The 7841-nt window shown below is 40.2% G+C and overlaps 1 long non-coding RNA gene across 1 annotated transcript; it reads right to left on the bottom strand.

Moving 5' to 3' along the window:
* Positions 1 to 1752: 1752 nt before the first annotated feature.
* LOC310766896 lies at positions 1753 to 5388 on the bottom strand. The gene is made up of 2 exons (XR_014550508.1): positions 5205 to 5388; positions 1753 to 2400 (listed from the first exon to the last, which is right to left on the bottom strand). It is a non-coding gene; the product is annotated as an uncharacterized lncRNA (long non-coding RNA).
* Positions 5389 to 7841: the final 2453 nt, after the last annotated feature.

The raw sequence follows: 7841 nt of genomic DNA, 5'->3' as shown, positions 1-7841 counted from the left end.
ATGTGTAGAAGTGTGCCCCCCAGTCCATTGCACCTCCAACATAAATTTGATTTAGTATTGTACATTTTTCAAATTTTAGTAGGTGTTAAGTATGACCTGAAAAACATCTTTATCATATTTTCTTTTATTGCTTTGCTTTCCAATTTTCCCTCCAAAGCTTTTCCCATTGTGTTATTTGAATGTTTTTACCCAGATCAATAGGCCATTTAATCATTATTTCCTTGATTTGTTCATCCTTACATTCTAATAATAATCCATACATTTTAGAAATTACCTTTACTTTACTTAATACATTTTTGCCTAATAGTGAGACTTCTGTTGCAAATCCTTTGTTTGTTTTTTTATCTTCATTAAATTATCATATAACTGGTGGTATTGGATCCACCCTGTCAGGTGGTGCTTTATTTCTCTGTAATTCTTTAATTTTAATTTATTATCCTTTTCCTCTAGCAAATCCCTGTATGTGGCCCCGTTCATTTCCATATTTCTCATTTCTCTTTTTAATCGTTATAGCTTCCATGGTTTGTATCTTGAAGGGTGATGCATGCGCACACACAATGGATGAAACTCCTGGTTGCCAATAGTGCCATTTCTTTCCCCCCCCCCATTGCTTTAAACATTTATATTCCACCTTTCTCTCTCTCTCTCTCTCTCTCTCTCTCTCTCTCTCACACACACACACACACACCACCTACAATACAAAGATTAAAACCAATCAAATGATACTATTAAACAATACTATCAACCAGGGGGAAAACTAGCAGCAGCACAAATATAACTGTCATATGGGATAAAAAGGACATCATGTGCCCTGGGATTCCTCCCTCCCTTATTCTAACTGGAGTATACTACTGATCCACCTCCACAAGCTGGTCCTGAAAGTTACAGAGCAAAGACATAATTCAGTTATGCATATGAAGGACTGCAGTTAGTCGGCAAAAGTCAACTCTTTCCCCATGTGCACCTGAGGTACATGGGGTTTATGTGGAAGGTGAACAGACTACATATTCTTCAGTAAGTTTAAAAGCTTTACTTACTAAATCCAAAGGTCTGATTAATGTATTGTTCCATGCAGCAGCAAGGAGAGCACAGGTACCTGTAGATTACTATTGAATGCAAAATACATAATATGGTTTCAAACATGCAGTCTGAACTTGGATTAAGTTCAGACATGTCCGTCCTGGTTGGTTATATAGCTGGGAGGGAGGGGAAAGGAAGAGAAGCAGCTTCACTTCCTCCCTCACTGAGGTAAGTGGATGTGATCTAGCTGAGTCTAGGAACAGACCTCTTTGGTCTTAACCCCTTCATGCACTAACTGGCACTTATTCCTCATTACGTTTGGCTGTAATTTCCCATAGTTGGCCCTTACCTCTTTAAAAAGCACAACACTTTTATCAGCAAATCAATATCATTTCCATTTTAACAAACTTTCAGGACTGAGAGAGTGACTCCTTTCAAACAGATCTCCATTATTCCCTTACATCTCCTAGCGAAACCTATACATGTCTACGCAGAAGTAAGAACAATAACTTCAGTGGGATTTGCTTCCAGGTAAGTGTGCAGAGGATTGCAGCCCAAATGGTTCTCATTCTGGAAGCTACTGACATGAGTGTTAGATTCTTAGCCTTTCTGACAGCGAACTGTCTCTTGCTGTATTTGCACAGTTCAGTTATTTATGCTAGGCCTCTGGGATGTGGTGATCTAGGGATCTTAATATGTAAATAAATAAATAAGCATTGAGTTGACAAGATGTCACTGTAAGATACTTCATTCATATGCAAGGATACGCAGAGATGTGGTCAGGGCAAACAAAGTTTGGCTTCTTAAAAGCAACAACAACCCTGGAACATGAAGAAGTGCAGAGTTCAGCTTACCATAATCTTCTTATGGTTGCCAGGCCAAATCCAGTCTGCAGAGAGACTGAACAATAAGTGAGAGCTCAGTTGGAGTAGCATCATATTCTGGTATACTAAATTACTAGAAACCATCGGGTCATGGTGTGGACTTCTAAACACAGCACGTAAGAATATGGTAAAGGTATATACTTGGATTTTTTTTTTACCATGTTCTTACCTGCTGTATTACAAATGCCACACAACCTCTTTAACATTTATAATGATGGGATTGTTTAAGCTTCCATGGCTTCATTCCAACTGTTTATGGAACTTGTGCAGACTCACTAGTCCTTACACCATTCATTTATGTCTCAAAATCAGTCTCATCCTGCTTATTTTCTTCAAGGTCTTTTTGTTCTCCAAATAGGTCTGGAAAATGGTGATGACATGCCCCTAGTACCACTTTGACCTTCCACTTGGTGGAGTCCGTACATCTGAGTGACCTTTCCATTTCATCTCTTTTCTCCCATGGTCCATGCTGCAATTAAGTTCTTCTTGTCTCTCTCTGTATCATTCAAGAGACATTGATTAAAAGGTGAATAAATTACATTGCTTTTTGGAACAGTATTATCTTCTGATCTATGTAAATACTTTGATATGAGCAGGAAGAAAATGTTTTCTTTGTGGGCTTGAGGCTTGATGTGATTTCATCCATGCACTAATTAAAATGGGAAAAAATAGTATTTCTAAAACATCAAAATATGATGGGGAAAAATTCTTCAACTTGAAAGATTTGCTATGTTTGTTCATTATGAATGGGCTACTCTTGTTTTCTTTCAGGATATTCTGGAGCAGATGTCCCCAAGCTGGTACCTTCCACATGTTTTGGGCTACAACTTGCATCAACCCTTTCCATTGGCCGTGCCAGCTAGGGCTGATGGGAGTTGTAGTCCAATACATCTGGAAGGCACCAGGTTGAGTATCTCAAACACCAATTACTGTTCACTGGCTTTGTTTCTAGAAATAGAATATGTCCACCCTCCTTAAAAATAATAAATCAGGAGGCTAATATGATGATGAAAGGTGAGGCCTAATAATAGGTAAGCAAGCCTACAGTCCTTTGAAAGGTAGCCCAAGATGTCTGAGGAGGGAGTGAATGAATAAGTAAAACAAACATTCATCGAATCCAAAGAAAACTTATTATTTCATAGGAATCTCCTAGGCGGAGCAAGCGAAACCCATCATAGTCTTCATTGGCAAGGTTTCAGAGGGTTGCTGCTAAGAATGGGGGATAAATTCATTTTGGTATGAATTTTAATGAGATCCTTCCTATTTTAAACTTTTTGAAATAGTAAGTTATCCGAAACACAGCTATCCTTCAAAATTTGTACTTCTCTGAATTTGATAGTTTTTTACTTAAGCAAACAAGGGACCTGCTGAGATGCTTTAGGACACGGGTAGCCAACAAGGTGCCCTCCAGCTGCTGTGGACTACAGCTCCCATCTGTCCGAGGGAGCATGGGCAATGGTCAGGAATTATGAGAGTTGTGGTCCACAACATCTGGAGGGCATCATATTTGCTACCTCCGCCCAGGAGAACTGATGAACTGGCCCTGGTCAAATAAGTATGGCCCTGGTCTTTTCTCCCAGTGCTTGATATTTGCCATATTCCTTCACATATCTGAGTTAAACAATCAAAATGAATGAACAGGTGCGTAAATAAAATCAAACAAAAATCTGCTAGGATGAATTAATACCTAACTTTTCAAGTGGTTAAAATGCTTATTTGATTTGATCATCCACATGTGCTTCTATTGCAATACAATGTGAATTTTTAAAACTGAAAATAAATTCACCTACCCCACCTTAAAAAACCCAGCTGCTGTAGTTTTCTTCCCCATTATATAGCAGCATACTGAGCTTTAAAAGTAGCAAAGTGATATAACTGATGAGCTGTGTAGCCCTATTTTTCATGGTGTTATATTTACCATGAGACTTATTTATCATTGTTTTGGTACCGCATAGAATATCAACCATAATACTTGATATAATGGTAGCACTGAGAAATGAGCTTATTCCTCCAATGTGCAAAGCCCAAGCAGAGTGCTGATTCCAATGGGCTGCAAAAATCATACAGCAAAACTCCTTCAAACATTTCATAGAGCACTTGTAGTCCCCATTGCCCCAGTATATTTTCAGCACTGAATGCTGATCTTCCCGGAGCAAGAAGCAGTAATCATGGGGCTGAAAGTGTCCTCCATCATTTCACGAATCATGTGCAAGTGAAATTATGAATATAGTGTCTTAAGCAGATAATTCCAGTACTTAACAAAAGATGGTATGAATCATTTCCATATGCATCAGAACTATCCCAGCTGATGCTGCAGTTACTGTAAGATTGTATGTTAACTGTCCACGGGAAAGCAGAAATCAAGATATATTTCCTTTTTATTTTTATTTTTCCCCCAGAAAAAAAATCCAATATGTGTACAAAACATATCTTCTCTTGTAGCACTTGACTAAAGTGAGGTTGAGTGTTTCAATTGGCAAGGATGAACTTTGAAGGATGAGCTCTCTGTCCAAACAACATTATTTAAGGCGCCAATATTTCCTTTCAACATTTTCCGATGACACTGGCTAGTGAACTCTGCCATCTCCATTCCCTGCAGGTTTTGTGTATAGGCCAGTAATTTAAACTTGATATAATTAGTAAGTAGCATCAGTTCCTGGTCATCTCAGGACTAGGATTCAGTTTTCCTGGTTTGCTCATCTGGGTCCAGAATTACAATATAGTACTTATATTAGTATGAACTAGAATAATATAAACAGGATCTTGCAAGGCAGAGACATTCATAATACTTACAAAAACTGCATCAGCAGGTGTGGGGGTTTTTTGGAACTTTTTTCTTTTGCAGAGCAGCAATAAGCCTTGCTGTTGTTTATATTCTACATCGTTTTATTCTCATAATGTAACTACTTGCAGTTTAAAGGTTCAGGCTACAAAACCATTTTTTTCCAAGCTGGTTTTCTGGAACACACTCGCTATGCCAGGAACCACACCCAGTGGTGGAGTTTCATGCTCTGGCACTGGGGGGTGGAGAGCAGGCGGGGGTGGGGCTGGTGCATGTTCTGGGGCGTCCTGGGGGCGGGGCATGCTGCCTGCAGGGGCATGGCACCCAGAGCGGGCTGGGGTGGGGGCAGCCACGATGGCACCCTACCAGGTTTGCACTGCCAGGGGCGGTGCACTACCCCCGTACTCCTCTTTCTCTGCCAGTGACCACACACCCACCCCACCGCATTATCTTCCTTCCTCTTTTCAGCTATAGGAACATACACTACCCCAGAGTATGGTGGCTTGTTCCTAGCTGACCTAGTGTAGCATTTTCTGAACATCTAGCTTCATTGCTGCATCTCACTTAGTACAGATGGTACAAGCTCACTTTGGGTGTTCAAACTGGAGTGAGGATGAATACACTAGCTTCACCCTCAATGCCAACCCAATCACTCGCCCATGAGTCAGAGGGATAATTTCTGAAGCTCTGATCTTGCATTGTTCATGGTGGGCTCCTTGTACAATCTAGAACTTTGATCTTCCAGTGTTCTACAATACACATGGATCCTACAGAAGTAAAGCAGCTACTCTGCTGCAAACCTTTGCCTTCAACTTAGGGAGGGTGACTGCATAAGGATGGCAACAGGGCATGGGAGTGGGGTAGAACATGTCCACTCTGTGCTTCATGTGATTCTAATTGTGTGAAGGATCAGAGCACCCAAACTGGGGCGCATATTTCATATGGATCCATTCAAGATGCTTCATCAGGAGTTGCTGCTGAAATTTGAGAAATTTTAAGGAAATCCATGAGGATTTTCAGTTAACAAGACTAGTAAAATCATTTGTGCTTCATGTCATGTTCATTCCTAGTGTTAATTAGCAAAAGCATAATCTGTTTCACTTCTTCAGCTCCACTTTCTTTCTCACAAATTTTCCTATTATTGGTCGGGTATCACTTTTGTTTACCTTGCTGCACCTCAGAACTCCCTCTTTCTTTCTTCGTGTGGTTGCCATTGTGTTTGCTGCTGCATCAGAGGGAGGCAAGAATACCTGCTGCTCACATTCAGATAAAGCACAAATTATAACTGGGGGGAAATTAAGCGGGAGTCATAGTTTGTTTATTTAAGTTTGTATAATCCACACTTCAGTTTTAAGAGAAGCACCCAGGGTGGGTAACTTCAGAATAAAAATGATTTATGCAAAAGGAAGTGAAAACAAATATAATAAAAGCAGCAGGATAAATGAGTGGCATTAAACACACACACACACACACACACACACACACACACACACACACACTTTTCTAATGCTATAAAAGCTTTGGGTACCCTTTGATCAGGGACCAAGTTCTTTGGATAGGAATCAATTCTTTATTCACACTACACCATGCAATAAATCTGAACTTTTTTCATGCTGTGTTGTCTTCTATTGGCTGTAAGAATCAATGTCTCTATTTAGCCTTCCCTTCTAGGGTAACAATGCCCTAAAGTCTAATAAAGGCCGATGCTTGAGAAACATAATTCAGAATAAATTAAAAGTCACTTGGACACCATCACAGAAAACCAAGAGAAATATTTGAGTGGTTTAAAAAACAACAACCACATAAATGTAAAAGAGAAAGTGCCATCCAAATCATCCTGTGCTAGATGTTTGATATGCAGGGTGCCACCACCAAGAAAGCCCTTTCTCTGGATATCACTCACCTTACCTCAGAAAGCAGAGATATATAGAGAAGGTATTGATGTTTATCTCACATCTTAGACATTGTCATATGGGGATGGGGGGAATGGTCGTTCTGGTATACTGGTTCCAAGCCATAAAGGTTTGATGGCACTATACCATGAACAGACTCTGTTTAACCTTCATATTTCCATAGTACCTCATAGTAGTGGCAAGGTAATCTATAACAAAAGCCAAACTACCTGTTACACACAAGACACATAACTGCTCATCTCAATCTTCCGTTTTTATTTAAATACATCTGGAATGGAGGCTCTGAATGCAATTACAGCAGTGGTGAGGGGTGTGTGTGTTTAATTCTGTCTACATGCCCACCTTTAATTCTGCAAGAAAAATACAGCTGCCTTTTGGTCCCCCAGCCTCATGAAAACAACACCAGCTTTTGGCAGACAATTTACATCAGGAAATTGCACAGGGGGAGAGATAAAACATCTATACAGCATTTCTGTGCACTCTGGCACTTGTCAAGGTGTTCCGTTGCTCCAGAAATGGTTTAGTCGTGCTGGCCACATGACCCGGAAAGCTGTCTGTGGACAAACGCTGGCTCCCTCAGCCTGAAAAGTGAGATGAGTGCCACACCCCATAGTCGCCTTTGACTGGACTTAACTGCCCAAGGGTCCTTTACCCTCTGATAAAATTCAGATACCTCCTCGAACTATGTTGAGGTTAAAATTAATGCAATCATGGATTTCCTACATGCCTTCTCTGGTCCTAAACTGACCTCTTATTATTACTACTGAATTCCTATAAAGTATGAAAATGATAGTAAATAATCACAAAAACTCTTAAATGGTTACTTTTCACACAACTGAGCCCGACTGAATGTTTTCAAATGAATGTTCCAAGATGTAGCCACTGTTTTTCACAACTCAGCCTAGCTGAATGTTAACGGACTTAATATTCTTAGGAGAAACATGCTCTTGAGTTTGGAATTAATGGTCTTGGTGGAGGGGGAAGGTTATTTAAGATGGTAATTTGTATTACTGCACTTGCTTTATAAATGTGATGCTAAGCCAGAGCTGCTTCATTTGCGCTCCTCAACTCATTCTACTGGCCCTCCAGAGTTCTGACCCTGGAGGTCCTGCCTTGATGGCCCCACTGTTATCTGTTCCCATATGTCCCCATCCCGGCCCAAATTCATCCTAAAAGGCAGTGGTTCTGCTGAAGTCCAATTTTCTATCCCTACTTCCTATATCTGCATTTTTAAAATTAAGA

This window comes from Podarcis filfolensis (genome assembly GCF_964270895.1).
Source record: "Podarcis filfolensis genome assembly, chromosome: 7".
NCBI lineage: Eukaryota > Metazoa > Chordata > Lepidosauria > Squamata > Lacertidae > Podarcis > Podarcis filfolensis.
The sequence above is the reverse complement of the archived record's forward strand: the minus strand, read 5'-3'. Positions and strand labels throughout refer to the sequence as shown.